The 15,639-nt window shown below is 41.9% G+C and overlaps 1 protein-coding gene across 1 annotated transcript in view; it reads left to right on the top strand.

Moving 5' to 3' along the window:
- RGS17 (regulator of G protein signaling 17) overlaps nucleotides 1-15,639 on the top strand; it is a 102,515-nt gene that overhangs the window by 140 nt on the left and 86,736 nt on the right. The gene's annotated exons all lie outside the window — the stretch shown is intronic.

Here is a 15,639-nt window from a genome sequence, read left to right as displayed (position 1 = left end):
TGTTGCTTCCGATCCTGAGCGGTGCTAAGTCAATGGCATCAAAATGTCTGCTTTGCACCGATGGGTGCATTTTTTTTTTTTTAAGGTAATAGGGGGTGGGTGCGGAGGGGAAGGAAAGAGGGGGCGGAGAGTGCAACTGTCGGTGCGCCGGCGGGGGAGTCGGCCGGCGCGGGGGATCTCTCGGCCGCCCGGGGGCCCCGCGGGAGGAAGCGGGGGCCGCGCCGCGGGTTTGGGAAGTTGAATCCCGCGTTGCAGCCTAGGCGAGGTGCGCTCGTCGCCCTCCGGCTGCTGCGGACCCGTTGGGCGAGTGTTCTGTCCGCCCCGGGAACCTCGAGCCGGGTTCCCCCAGCGGAGAGCCCGGCGCCTTGGGGATCCGAGCGAGGGCCGGGGGGCGGCGGCGGCAGACCCCGCGGGGGCGCAAGGTCCAGTAGATTCGGTCGGCTGCTTGTTAGCAAACCGAATGTGAAATTAACAGTGTCCAATCGAACGAGCACCTCGGGGTGGTATTTTCTTCTTTCTTTACCTTTGGGAAAATGCAGGTGGGGAAGGTGTAAGGGGAGGGGGGTGGGGTCAGTGCAAAAATGCATACCTTGAGCGTCGGTAAAATAGCTGAGGTGTGTGTGTGTGTGTGTGTGTGTGTAGGGGATGGGGGCCTCTCTTTTGTTCTTTGCCCTCCTTTTGGTCAGAGGAAAGGGAGTTCCAGTGTGCACTGCTTGGGGTAGATTTCACAGCCATCCAGGGGCGAGGAGGTGGAACGCCCACCAAACCCCTAACCGCTGCCGGGGTGGGTGTATCCGGGACTCTTGCTATAGGTGATGCTGATTCTTTCCATTATCGCTAGAATTCCAGTTTAATAGCGGCTGACTCGCCAGCCTTCCTCCTCCTCTGCCTCTTCTTGTGCTGCGGCAAAGGCTGGGTGCAGACACTCGGCCGTTTCCTCTACTCCCTGCCTCCCTGTCTCTGAAAAATGTCGGAGGACTTGAGGATGGCGGAGAGACAGAGCTGGTCTCGGAAACCACGGATGGGGAGATGCTCCTGGCGAGCGGGAGGCTGCTGGCAGGGCTTCCCCGGCAGCCCGCGCCAGCCTCGGGAGTCCCTGGGCTCCTGGAGACAGAGCAGGGGTCGCCTTGGCCAAAAAAGATGCCCAGTGTGCGGGAGACACGCCCTGCGCCCCCCACCTCCGTCCGGAACCCCTGAAAGGACACTCACTCACCTGGGACAATCTCGGTCGCTCTGGCAAGACTGACCCTGGCTCCTGGCATAGTAGTTTTCCTAGCCACTCTGACCTTTACATAAACGTTTTCTTCTCTAAAAAGAGGCACTCGAAGGTTTGTCTAGAGAACTTTGCAGTCTTCCCACAGTTGTTTCTTTTTCTTTTTAAAAATTGTTATACAGCCAGACTCTTTCCATCATGGGATGGTTGTCACAAATAATAATGAGGAGCAATCTTGTATTTGATTCCCGTTTAAAATAAGCGTTTCTGAGACTGTCGTCTGCATTTCCGCATTCACATACACTGGTTTTCCGGGTGGTGAACCCTCTGAAAATCATTTAATTGGAGAAATGAGAAACAGTTTTCACTCTTGTAATGAGAAATAATCTTTCTGTCTTGGTTTCATAGCTGCTAGACTTTATGTGTATTAAATACTTTCGAAACTGTGAAACACTTTGGGTAAATTGTATTGTTTCTTATGACAACAATAGCAGTTATCTGTGAAACATACATTTTGCACTAATACCTAATGAAAAGCTGATTTGTATTCATTAATTCAAATGAATGAGCCGTTTGACCTCCTCCAACTAAGTTACTATTATTAAGCTGTTTTTTCTGTTAGCATTAACTAAAACAATAATTATCACACTCGTGGGAGAGTAGACATTCACTATTTTAATAATCTAAAAAACTGTATTTAAAGAAGTCATGGTAGGGTAGTTTATTTACAGTTTTTGGAGATGAGAAAAGTGTTTATTTACAAAAGATTGGATGGTATCATTTATTAAATGAGATGAATCTCCATGACAATGCCACCTGATCTCAGAGCCATGGGCACCTTATCCTTCTTCCTGAATTTGTAGTCTGAAAGATTAAGCTGCTAAATCGCTTCAGTCGTGTCCGACTCTGTGTGACCCCATAGATGGCAGCCCACCAGGCTCTCCCGTCCCTGGGATTCTCCAGGCAAGAACACTGGAGTGGGTTGCCATTTCAAGAGACCCATCTAATTTACAAAACAAGCAACAGAAGGTGTTTGTTGTGCCAAATTCTACCCTCTTGCTCTGGCTTCTCAACTATTCCTTGGTTTTTAATCCCTACGAAAGAAAATTAACAAAAAGAGTTAATTTGCTATTCCTGTTCATTAATAAGGCATCCAGCTTTCCCTGCTCAAATAGATATCTCTCTGCCTTTAGGGATCTTTCTACAGAAATCTGGGCTTCCTTGTTGGCTCAGATGGTAAAGAATCTGCCTGCAATGTAGGAGACCCAGGTTCAATCCCTGGATCCTGACGATCCCCTGGAGAAAGGAATGGCTGTCCACTCCAGTATTCTTGCATGGAGAATTCCAAGGACAGAGGAGCCTGGTGGGCTACAGTCCATGGGCTCATGAAGAGTTGTCCTAAACATCTTAGGCTTTTTAAAATAATAGCAATAATTTTCAAAAATTCCTTAACATTTCTTACCACTAGGGCCAGGGCCTTTGAAGGAAAGGAGAAATGTTTATATCCTCACCCATTTGACCTTATTATAACAGCCAAATCCAAAAGTAAATTGATAAAAATTCTGGTTGACTTGAGGATTAAAAGTAAGAAAGCATTTACCTGTTAATTTGCAGTTGTAGAGATAGTGGCTTTCATATTAGAAACCCATTTGCTAAAAGACATGGGCTTTTCTGGAAAAGTGAAAGGTGGGCATGGATAAGGAAATATGGAGCCAAGAGAGATGGGAACCTATCCAACTGCATTTCTGCTGAGAATTCTTTTTCGGATAGCCCAACTCTGCTTACTTAACAATGAAAATATATTGCACCACCCAGAAGGGCAAATACAAGGGCCACTGTACACATCGTGGATGAGAATAAAGTTGCTTATGTGCTGTGCTTAGTTGTGTCCAACTCTCTGCAGCCCTTCGGATTGTAGCCCACCAGGCTCCTCTATCTGTGGGATTTTTCAGGCAAGAATACTGGAGTGGGTTGCCATTTCCTCCTCCAGGGGGATCTTCCTGACCTAGGGATCAAAACCACATCATCTCCTGTGTCTCGTGCATTGCAGGTGGATTCTTTACCCACTGAACCATCAGGTAACATGATAGTAAAAAGTATTTTATTTCACTTGATTATTACAGGTAGAGTATAAATGTGAATTCATTATAGAGGTTTAAAATTATGTGTTATTTCCAGGGAGTGACCTGGATCCTCAGAAATACTATAAATGTTTATGGAAGTGTTAAAGAAATGAAACACTCCTTAGATTTAGGTAGCCAGGTCTTTTAATGTTATATTATATTTACCCTCACCATCTCTTCCCATCTCCACTTTCCCCCCAGAGACTTCCCTAATATCCCCAAAAAATTCCTTTCTCTTTTTATTCCTGCTGCTGTGCCAATACCTAGCATAATATCTGGCAACAGGCAAATATTAAATAAGAGCTTATTCAATGAATGAATTTTGCAGAGTTGGCAAAGATCACAAAAGATTTCCTTGATTTTTACATTTGTTTAGAAGAGTGCTCATGTTCATTACCAAATATACTAGTCTGAGAGTCTAAGGATCATGTTCATAGTCCTGCATCTTTGGAGGAAGCCATTTTTAGAATTGTCACTTTGTGAATATTCGTGTTTTTGCCATAATACTGCTATTGTTGATCTGTTCCAAACTTTGATTAGAGTTTAAATTACCTGTGGGCAGGCATGGGCATGATGAACACAAGCTTTGGGGCAAGTTGACTTTAGTTTTTGTCCTGGCTCCTCTGTTTAATAGCTTTGTCACCATGGTCAAATCACTTACCTGCTTTGAGCCTCAGTTTCTTCAGATATAACAATAGGGATAAACACTCACTTCCTGAGATGTTTGCAAGCATAAATATAGTACAGTGTATATAAAGTGCTGGGTATGTGCCTAGCATGTCTTCCAAAGCCTAAAAAACTGCTACTGAATATATGGGGCAGTTTATGACCAATTCATTTCCTATGAGTCAACAGGCATTTTTTTTTTAAAGAATTAGAATCACATTATAGAGTTTCATACTTGCTTTTACAAACAACAGACATTACTTTTTTGGCATTTTCCAAGAAACTGAAATCAGTATTTTTAATATAATTTAGTGACTGCAAAATAGTTCACCTTATGCATTTCAGTTTATTAGTTAATCTTTCAATGTTTATGTTATTTCCAATATTTTACTGTTTTAAGTGATGTGCATTCTTAGGCATAGGTTTTTATGGCATTTTTTTCCTTTAGGCTTGATACTTAGGGTTTCTAGATCTTTCTGAAGTAATATCATCTTTTAAAAAATCATTACTAATTTGATGTGTGAAAATGATATTTTCAAACTTTTATTTCTTTGGTTACTAAGAATGCTTATAATTTTATTCGACATGCTTACAGCAGCTTTTTTTTTTTGTCTTGAGGATCACTTGTTCAAGTCTTCTGCCACCTTGTCCACTGTATTCTGAATGATTTTATTTATTTGAAATGCTAATGTTAATTTTAAGAGACAAGGCACAAGCAAACAAAGAAAGCAAGTGCTTAGTGACAAAGAAGACAAGTGGCAGACTACTGGGATTATTGTAGTTGAACTGACTCCCTCTCACGTGGAGTGAAGTAAACGTCACCAAAGGCTGGAGAAGGATCAGCCATGCAATTAGGGCTGCTATGGTGTCCATAACTTACTGCCACTTGCCACCATGCTTGGTCCTTCCAAAGCACATATTTCCTCTTGCTCGTTGAGGTCTATCATTTTTGTGTACTATGCACGTACACTCACACCTTACTAACAAGAAGGATGTATCTTACAGAAGAACTTGAACTTTCTGGCCAACCCAACACACAACATGACAAGTTCTCAGATTTTCATTGACAGTTTCTGCCAGTTGCCAGTGTAAACTTTTGAGATTTCCCTAGATAAGTGAGATTGAAAGGAAATAGGCAAGTCGATGGAGGGCCTCCAGAGCATTAATTGAAGTTTCTCACCAGAATGAAATCAAGTAAGTTTCATTATAAGGCCATGTCGTATTGGAATCCTAACTTACCTCATTTTTTTAACTGGAGGTGAAACTTAAATATTTAAAAGTTGAGACTAATCTGGTACCTTAATGAGTCTGTGCTGTAGTGTTTCATGTGATTGAGTGCTCTGATAAGTTCCTGGTTTTTAATTTTTTAATTCTGTGTCTATAGACAATTGGAGAAGGAAATGGCAACCCACTCCGGTGTTCTTGCCTGGAGAATCCCAGGGACGGGGGAGCCTGGTGGGCTGCCGTCTATGGGGTCGCACAGAGTCGGACACGACTGAAGCGACTTAGCAGCAGCATAGACAATTGGCAAAAACTTAAATATTTAGCTTGGAAAATCTATAAAGCCCCTTAGCTGTTAAACTACCTAGAAAGTGTAAAATTTTGTATAATTATTACTGGTTGCAGTTTATCAAATATTGTAAAGCCTCAGTAATACAGAATGTGTGAACCTGGAATTTATAATGAACAAGAGGCCCCTTTAGGAGGAACAGTGAGGTCTGGTGGATCAGAAAAGCTTCAAAGTTTCAAATAGAACTGGATTTGCATTCTTGCTCTACTGTTTACTAGATGTGCAGGCTTTTTTTGCTAAACTCTATAAGTGCTTTATACTTGAAATTCTAGCATGAGTAATAAACATCTAAAATCTCTCTGAATTCCTTAAACTTTGTGTTTGAGATTAAAAAAAAAAACTCTGTGTCAATAAATATAATTTTATTATAGACAATGAATGTGGTTCACAAAGCAAATATTTACTTCCTTGGATTAAGTCACAGGCTTTTCAAGGAACTTCTGATTGGCTGTTGAAATACAAAGGTTATAATTCAAGAGCCATGGCATTACATAAACAGACACAACCCAGGGGAAATTATGACATAAATGAATGAGCAGGTAAGTGTTTATTTCATTTCTTTAATTATCTTGGGGCTTCCCAGTGGCATCATGAGTTAAATTCAAGGAAAATTCTTTTGTGAAAGTTGACAACAGTCTGTATTTCAATAAATGATAGGGGCTTAGTTTTTATGTTTTTTGGCATATTATGACAGGCTGTCTAATCTAGAGATTTTATGAATCCATTTTGGTTCTAAGAAAACTACCTCAAATCTCCACCCTTTTTCCCTCAACTTTTTTCCTTTTTCAGGCTTCAGTTAATCAAAATCAACAAAGATTTGAAAGTCTGCTGTAACAAGAGTGGCAACTGTGTGATTTAATTTAAAGGGTGTGAAAAAGCATACGGAAAATTCCCCTTGAAAGAGACTTTAGAAGCAGGGAATGCAATTTGGTAGAAAGAGTTCACTTTGGATGCAAACAGCCAGAGATTTAGCCTTAACATTATTGAGTCTTAGTATCATTATCTGTAAATTGAAGACTGATTGTATGTATCTTAAAAATGTTGAGTGATTAAATGAAATGATGTCCATAATTTGTCATGTATTGACAATCACTATGGAACTGTTATGGGACTTCCCAGGCAGCACTAGCGGTAAAGAACCTGCCTGCCAATTCAGGAGACTTATTTTTTTTTTTTTTTTTTGACACGGGTTTGACCCCTTGGTTGAGAAGATCCCTGGAGGAGGGCATGGCAGACCACTCCAGTATTCTTGCCTGAAGAATCCCATGGACAGAGGGGCTTGGTGGGCTGCAGTCCATAAGGTCACAACCATAAGGTCACAAAGAGTACATGACTGAAGTGACTTAGGACGCACATGCAACTGTTATATACTGTACTGCTGCTGCTGCTGCTAAGTCGCTTCAGTCGTGTCCGACTCTGTGCGACCCCATAGACAGCAGCTCACCAGGGTCCCCTGTCCCTGGGATTCTCCAGGCAAGTATACTGGAGTGGGTTGCCATTTCCTTCTCCACTGCATGAAAGTGAAAAGTCAAAGTGAAGTTGCTCAGTTGTGTCTGACTCTTAGCGACCTCATGGACTGCAGCCTACCAGGCTCCTCCGTCCATGGGATTTTCCAGGCAAGAGTACTGGAGTGGGGTGCCATTGCCTTCTCCAATACTGTACTAGAGTTAAACAATGAAAAATAAACCCAAGAATAATTACAATAATTAAGATAAACCCAAGAAGCATCCAGTAGATGGTAAGTGCTTAAAGGCATTTTTGTTTCTTGTCAGTATTTGTCTTGATTAATGGGTCCTTAATTAATATGAAAGCTGTTCCCCTAGTATCTGCCATGTTGCCATGTTATTCTTTCCTGAGCAGCTTGTTTAACCAACCTGTTAAGTGAACATTTATTCATTTATAAACATTCTCAAGCATATATTATGTGCCAGGCCCTGCGATATGATTTTGGATACAAAAAAAAAAAAAGATTAAACATGGCCTCTTTCTGCAAGTTCACAAAGAAGCTTCTTCAACTTAGTATTATTTTGTTTGCATCAGTTGAGCCCTGGGTGTTCTTAGTTTACAAGTCATAACGAGATGATGTGGAAGTAATGAGAAAGGATCTCCTGAGGATTTAGGAATTTTAGGCTCATTGACTTCCAAGTGTAGAAATCTCTGCTCCTAAAGAAAGCTTTAAGCAGAGGCTCAGATAAGGGGAAGGGAAAATAGGAAGTGGTTCGCTGGAGCTCGGTGGATGATTTACCAGCCACCAAGTCCAAACTATAGAAGACCTGAGGCTCAGCCGTCTTTGTGGGCCCACCCCAACTCCCAAATCTCCCTCTTTAAAGTGACCACATTTGTCTGCATACAGGCGTACTGTGCCTACCCCTCTCCCCCCACTTAAGGCTACCCTGGGTATATATAATTGGGATATTATTTCGGGTATGTTGGGGGAGGGGGTAAGCAAAGGGAGACAGAGAAAGTGATAACCCCACCCCTCCTGAGGACCCACATTTCCCATACAATAAATATATTGTCATTTTTTTCCCCCAATATGATTACAGTTCTTTCACTGATAACAATCTTTTTGTAATATAGTAAATTGACCAGAGGGGCTTCCTGGTGGTTCAGTGGTAAAAAATCTGCCTGCCAATGACAGATACTTGGGTTCAATCCCTGGCTTGGGAAGATCCCCTGGAGAAGGGAATGGCAACCCACTCCAGTATTCTCGCCTTGGAAATCCCATGGACAGAGGAACCTGGTGGGCTGCAGCCCATGGGGGTCACAAAAGAGTTGGACATGACTTAGCAACTAAAACAACACAATTGACCAGAAATCCAGAATACTCTTTTCATGAAAAAAAAGAAATTTGTTTTTAAAGAAAACCATCTTCAGCACCTACTTGTTGAAATCACCTACGTGATTTCTAAGTCTAGCAACTAGATTTTACCTAATCTAGGATGATTTGATATCATTTGTAAAACCAGGGTGAAGGCTTCAAGTCCTTGCTAGCAAAATGCTGTGAATGTACAGTTAATTTAGCTATATATAGTAATGAAAGAATTGGCATTATGAATGAATTAACTTGAAAATAAGCTCATTTCAGCCAGCAGATTTAACTTACTTATCTTCAAAGCTTTAATTGGGCCGTTAATAAGTAACCATTTGTAGTAATTTGGGGTTCGAACCTATTTCTCAATTTATTTCACTCGGAACTACTATATAGCATTTTGCTGGTGACCTATGAGTTTCGTGTGGGCAAGACTCACCAGATAAAACCAGAGGAAAATGAGTATCTTTTTTGAAAGCACTAAATGGCAACCCACTCCAGTGTTCTTGCCTGGAGAATCCCAGGGACGGGGGAGCCTGGTGGGCTGCCGTCTATGGGGTCGCACAGAGTCGGACACGACTGAAGCGACTTAGCAGCAGCAGCAGCAGCAAGGCATAGCTATGCTATATATTTCTGTGTATTTTTTTATGCTGAAAAGCAAGTGATAGAGAAATTCTTGTACATTGGAATTGTCACCAAAGTTTAATATTTTAAAAAGATGATTTTGAGTGTCAGTGTCTGAGTATATGGGTATGGTTTTCCTTTTTGTTTATGAGTTGAGAGCAGGAAATAACTGACCTGATGCTTGTGTAGCTTGAAAATCCAAGGGGAGGTACACTGAGGTAAGAATGAAACTCAAGTAAAAAACAGAAAGACTGGGCTCAGAAAACGAGACTATTAGCTACAAACTTAGTACTTCTTAAGGTATAATGTCATTCAGGACATTATTATGTAACTCTGCTGTATTATGTAACCACCTCCTGTTTTGTAAATTCATGTGATCCAATCTTAAGAAGGTAATTTTTTTCCCCTTAATTCAGTTTTTTCATTGACTGAACATCGGAGTAATACAAGTGGTGTTTCGTGAGGTAGAATTTCATCAAATAAGTGTAAATTCCGGGATGGAAAAAAATGTAGAGCACTTTTCTTGACTTGACATAGGTTATGTTGAATAGTTAAAAATTCTTGTAGGTGATACTCAAATTCAACTGCATTGATAGAAAATCTGCTCCAAATTTTCTTTTTAAATGTCACTACTCCTAAGTCCATCTTGCATAAAATTAACTTTTTTTGTGTGACAAAGAGATCTTTACATTTTGTTTTAAAATACCAGCAATGAATAAATGCACATTGTTTTATTGAGCAGTGGACAGCACAATGACTTAACATCCAAACTATTTATTAAGACTTTGAGGGAGTGACAAGTGTGTTTGGAGGAGATTATTTTTAAGGGAATGTGGATTTATGGCTTAGCAGAAACACTGAAAGTAATTACAGTGAAGCTGCTGATTACAACCAAAATCTATGTTGCACTGAGTGTTCTGGCCCCTGACCACTAGCCCCAGGAAAGTCCAAGTCTGGTCAAGTCTGGTTAGATCTCACGGAAAAAGAAGGAAGAACTGGAACTGTGCTTGACATTGGACCCTACAATCTAAAAAATTAAATTATGAACAGGCAGAAATGATGGAAAAAGAGTGGTCTTTTGGTGCACCTGTTAATGGCCCGTGTGGGTCTGGTTTTCCAAGTGTTTGCATTCTGTTCCCAACTAGCCTTCAGATTCAGCTACTCATCCCTCTCACCGTTTTCGTTTCCTGCCTCCTTATTCACAATTAATGCAACTCACTGGAGCCTTACTCTGTAATTGGGAATATGTGTGCTCAGTCGCGGAGAAGGCAATGGCACCCCACTCCAGTACTCTTGCCTGGAAAATCCCATGGACGGAAGAGCCTGGTAGGCAGCAGTCCATGGGGTTGCACAGAGTCGGACGCGACTGAGCGACTTCACTTTCCCTTTTCACTTTCATGCATTGGAGAAGGAAATAGCAACCCACTCCAGTGTTATTGCCTGGAGAATCCCAGGGACAGGGGAGCCTGGTGGGCTGCTGTCTATGGGATCGCACAGAGTTGGACACGACTGAAACGACTTAGCAGCAGCAGCAGCAGTGCTCAGTCGCTAAGTCGTGAACGACTCTTTGTGACCCCGTGGACGGTACCCTCCTGCCAAGTTCCTCTGCTCATGGGACTTTTCAGGCAAGAATACTGGAGTTTGTTGCCTTGTCCTCCTCCAGGGGATCTTCCTGGCCCAGGGATCAAACCTAAGTCTCCTGCGTCTTCTGCATTGGCAGGCAGATTCTTTACCACTGAGAATTGGGATTTAGTATCATTAAATGAATCATAGCCGAGGCTGAAGGAACCTAAAGGCTAGTTGAAGAAAGAAAATGGGTATGTAAATTGCTATTACTATTCTGTTCTAGGAGAGAAATAAAATGCTGTGAGGAACTTTCGATTCATTTTAGGTGGTCAGACCAGAATCTGGTAAACATTTCTTGGAGGGGGCAACATTTTTTCTAAGTACTGAAAGATGGAAATTTAACAAAGAATGGCCTTCCAGGCTCAGAGACAATGTAAAGAAAGAAAGGCGCAGAACTAGGGAAAGTCGAAAAATACTTTGTGGCACAGTTTTCCAGAAGTACAAAGCACGGGCAGGAAATCACAGGATAAAGTTGAGAAGGAGACAGATACTGGCGGGTGTTAATATCCAAGTGAGAAGCTAGCATCGTCCTTGATAGGGGCAGAGTGCCATGGGTGTCGAATAAATAGGACATTACAGGAGGCAGACTGTACATGTCAGGTCTGGGCAGAGGGGAGGAGAAGGCAGCAGGAACACGATTTCAGCTCTTCAGGTGAGAGAAGATGAGGCCTGAATTGGGAAAATATCTAAAGGCTAACTGAAGGCAGTTGGGAAGATGATATCATGAAAACCTATTCCACTCAGAGGTTTCAAGACTTGGTCACCTTTGAGATTTAGAAGATGTGAAAAGACCCTGAAACCCAACATAGATTTGAGCCTGTATATCTAGGTAATGCAGATGCCATTAAGACCTGGAGAAACCAAACTGGTGAAGAGGCTGAATTCAGCTTGGGGAAGGCTTTGCCAGATCTATCAGGGTTGTTGATTAAAAGCCCGGTTGATTCAGTAGGAAGCAACAAGTCTGCTCTTAGCTATGTCAGTAGAGGCACAGAGTGTCTAGAAGGAAGTTGAGGACACTTCTGTATTGTTCTGCATTTTTCAAACCACAACTAGAATGCTGTTTTGAATTTCTTTCCTTCTGGACACCCTGGTTACAGTTTTGTGATACAAATAGTTAATGAACAGAAACCAGTCATTCATGGGAGAAGTGATTATTGGAGGCATTTGTACTTTTTTAACCTGGAGTAGAGTGGTTTCCCTAGAGAATATGTGTGTTTCTCCATTTGGAGAAGAGCCATGCGAAGTGATTAGACTCATTTTAAATTGCCCCAGTGACATAATGGGAATAACAAAACCACATGGCAGAGTAGTAAGGAGATAATACAGACGTTGCCCTGTATCAAATGTAAATTTGGCATTTAAGTAACTTAGCTGTTAGTTGTTGTTGTTTAGTTGTTCAGTTGTGTCTGACTGTTTGCAACCCCACGGACCATAGCCTGCCAGGCTCCTCTGTCCGTGGGATTCTCCAGGCAAGAATACTGGAGTGGGTTGCCATTTCCTTCTCCAGGGGATCTTCCTGACACAGGGATCGAACCCACATCTCCTGCACTGCAGGCAGATTCTTTACCACTGAACCACTGTCTTTCAGTTCAGTTCAGTTGCTCAGTCATGTCTGAGCCTTTGCGACCCCATGGACTGGAGCATGCCAGTCTTCCATCACCAACTGTCTTTACCACTGTCTTAAAAATAGCATTAGAACCAGTGGGCATGTGTCATTGAGATAGATTTTGCTATCCTATTGAGAATAACTGTTTAACAGTCAAAGCCGGCTTGGTAGATGGGCTGCCTTGAAAAGTGATGAGTTTACTGCCAAATGCTCAGTGGATAAACAGTTGGCAGAGATGTTATGGAGATGAGTTAAGGGTTTGGAGGGTAAAAGAATGGCAAGGCCTCATTCTGACTCCTCAGTTCAAATGGCTCCAGGGAATCTGGAATATAGACTCAGGAGAGAGGTTTCAGCTAGAGATAAACCTTAAAAATCTTTTATTACAGGTGGTGGTAGTAAGTGATTACCAAAGAAAAATGTTTAGGGAGCAGCAGCAACCTGGAATAGAATCCTGTAGAGTATTTGTGTTGAATGGACATGTGGGAAAAGAAGGAAACTAAAATACACACACATATATATCAATACATTCATTCGTAAAATGATCAGAATGGGGAAAAAAGGTGTTAAAAAGAAAATGATATTCGTTTTTCTCTTTCTGACTTACTTTACTCTGTATGACAGACTCTGGGTCTATCCATGTCTTTACAAATGACCCAACTTCATTTCTTTTTATGGCTGAATATAAAATAGATAATGAATGAGAACCTACTGTGTAGCTCAAGGAACCCGACTCAGGGCTTTGTGGTGACCTAAATGAGAAGGATATCCAAAAAAGAGGAGATATATGTACACATATGGCTGATTCACTTTGCTGTACAGTAGAAACTAGCATGACATTGTAAAGCAACAATATGCTCCAGTAAAAATTAATTTAAAAAAGAGAGTGAAGGCACTGTAGTATACCATGAAATCAAGAAAGTGGAATTACTCTTAGCCAGTTTCATTCATATTTATAGTTCTCTCCCAAAAAAGATTGGAAAAGAGACAGGGAAGGAAGAGCAGCTGGTTATGTCATGTGGCAGAGAGGGTAAGATCAGGAAATTCCTTGGGATTGTCTAGAAAGCACTTTTGATTAATGATTTATACACTTTCTGTTTCCAAAAGGTTTGGGGCAGCTTAAACAAAAGCACTTTCACAGAGGGCAATGAAAAGTAAACAATATATAGGTAAGAAGCCACAGCGAGAAATAAATGGGGGTGGGCAGTAAGCATGCCCCAGAACATGGATGGGCATGTTGTCATAACAGAAGTGCTCAGTTTCAGCTCTCAAGTTCCAGCCACCAAAGTAATAGGGTTTAACTGGACAGGTTACCTGGAACCCACTGGTAAATGAAGAAAACAGTCTTTCAGAAGTCTTTTTTTTTCCCTAGCATGAATTTCTGTGAATTGTATATCCTATGGATTCTCAGTTAAGGAACGGTAGCATATTACACTACCATGGTGCTGCTGAATCAGATGCTGGCTTGCTTTGAATTAGTTTCTTTTCTAAGCCCTTGAAGGTCAAGTATGTAGTATTAAGATGAAGTCTGTAAAAGCCAGTAAGGCAGTGATAATTTTAGATGAGCCAGGCGTCTGGTTACTCCTGAGTCTAAAAAATCAGCATGTGAGGTAGCATTAGAAGGAAGGGCATTCTCACTAGGAGACTCTAGGGTAGTTCCAGGAACACAGGGGAGAGAAAACACTACATGCCCTGAAGCCTCAGGTCCTCTGCACATCCACTCCCTCGACCTAAGCAACTCTCCTCTTGATCTTTCTCATCACCCACACTTCAGTTCAAATGTCACCTCTTTAAAGACCCTTTCTGTACTCTCTAATGTTGGCCCATCCTTATTCCTCCCTTGGTCTGTCATTCTTTAATAATATCCTACTTTATTTAACCCACAGCATTTACTGTACTGTTATTTTATTTATCATGTCTTCCTCCTTCTGCCAAAGAGAATGCAAATTAGTACACCGGGAAATGCCAGGAGCAGAGCAGGTGCACCATGTGTGGAAGGAATGAATGATTTGTGGATGGGGAGGAACTCAGCTCAGTATTGATGGGATACACTAAACGAATGGTGGTTCTGGGAATGGAATAAATTCTCCCTAAAGTGCTAGCTGAGAAGGATGATTATCATCAAGACAGATTTTGTTCTGGGAATTTTAAGAACACTCGGACTTGGAAGAAGAGCACAGATTCTCTGTACACTTGCCTTTCCACTTATAAGAAGCAGGGTTCCTAATATGAATGTTATGTTCATGAATATTCATTCATTGATCAAGGTTCTAAGGGGAGGAGCTTAAGTAGGAAGAGCACAAAGGGCCCTGTGTGTGTGTGTGTGTGTGTGTGGGCATGCACACACGTACTCATTCATGTCTGATTCTCTGCAACCCCATGGACTATAGCCTGCCAGGTTCTTCTGTCCATGGAATTTTCCAGGAAAGTATGTTGGAGGATTGCCATTTCCTTCTCCAGGAGATCTTCCTGACCCAGAGATTGAACCCATGTCTCTTGCATCTCCTGCATTAGCGGGTGATACTTTACCACTGTACCACCTGGGAAGCCCACAAAGGGCCCTGCTGCTGCTGCTGCTGCTGCTAAGTCTCTTCAGTCGTGTCTGACTCTGTGCAACCCCATAGATGGCAGCCCACCAGGCTTCCCCGTCCCTGGGATTCTGCAGGCAAGAACACTGGAGTGGGTTGCCATTTCCTTCTCCAATGCATGAAAGTGAAAAGTGAAAATGAAGTTGCTCAGTCGTGTCCGACTCTTTGTGGCAAATTCTCTTTTTTTCTCCTTTGAGATGAGACTGTTTAACTTTACCCACTTAACTTTTAAAGAATATCTTTCAAAAATATTGTGTGCTATTTTGGCATAAATAATGTCGCAGGACTCTTAAAAGTACTTTGCTATTAGTTATACCTCCTTTTATGGTCCCTCCAGACAGTTAACAATAAAACCCCTATTGTGCTGGGAAGTGTCACTGTTGGGGGAGGTGTCTGTGGGTGGTCCAAGAAATGCATAATAATTGCCTCAGGTATTAATCACTTCACTGACATCCAAATAGAAAAGCAGAGGTGCCCTTTGAAAGAAGCAAGCACCTGTGTATTGGAGAAGAAAATGAACCTAACTGATGTTAAGACTGAAGCCAACAAAAGGTGAACCTGAGACCCAAGGAATGTAGACTAGTTGTTTAAATGAACTATGGCGAGGTGAGGACTAAATAGAGAGGAGGGCATGGCAGCCTGAGGTGGGTAGCAGAACCCAGGAAAAGTGTTTTTCAACATTTATTTTAGGTTTAGAGAGGACTAGGTTTGCTGGTTGTGAGAAGCAAAATCATCAATGGAGAAAGTTCCTGGGGAATGCTATGAAATTTCCTGGAGCATCGCTTTTATTCATCCCTGAGAAATGTAAAATGTT

The sequence above is a fragment of the Bubalus kerabau genome, chromosome 9 (assembly GCF_029407905.1).
Source record: "Bubalus kerabau isolate K-KA32 ecotype Philippines breed swamp buffalo chromosome 9, PCC_UOA_SB_1v2, whole genome shotgun sequence".
NCBI classification, from domain to species: domain Eukaryota; kingdom Metazoa; phylum Chordata; class Mammalia; order Artiodactyla; family Bovidae; genus Bubalus; species Bubalus kerabau.
This window is presented reverse-complemented; position numbering and strand designations above follow the sequence as displayed.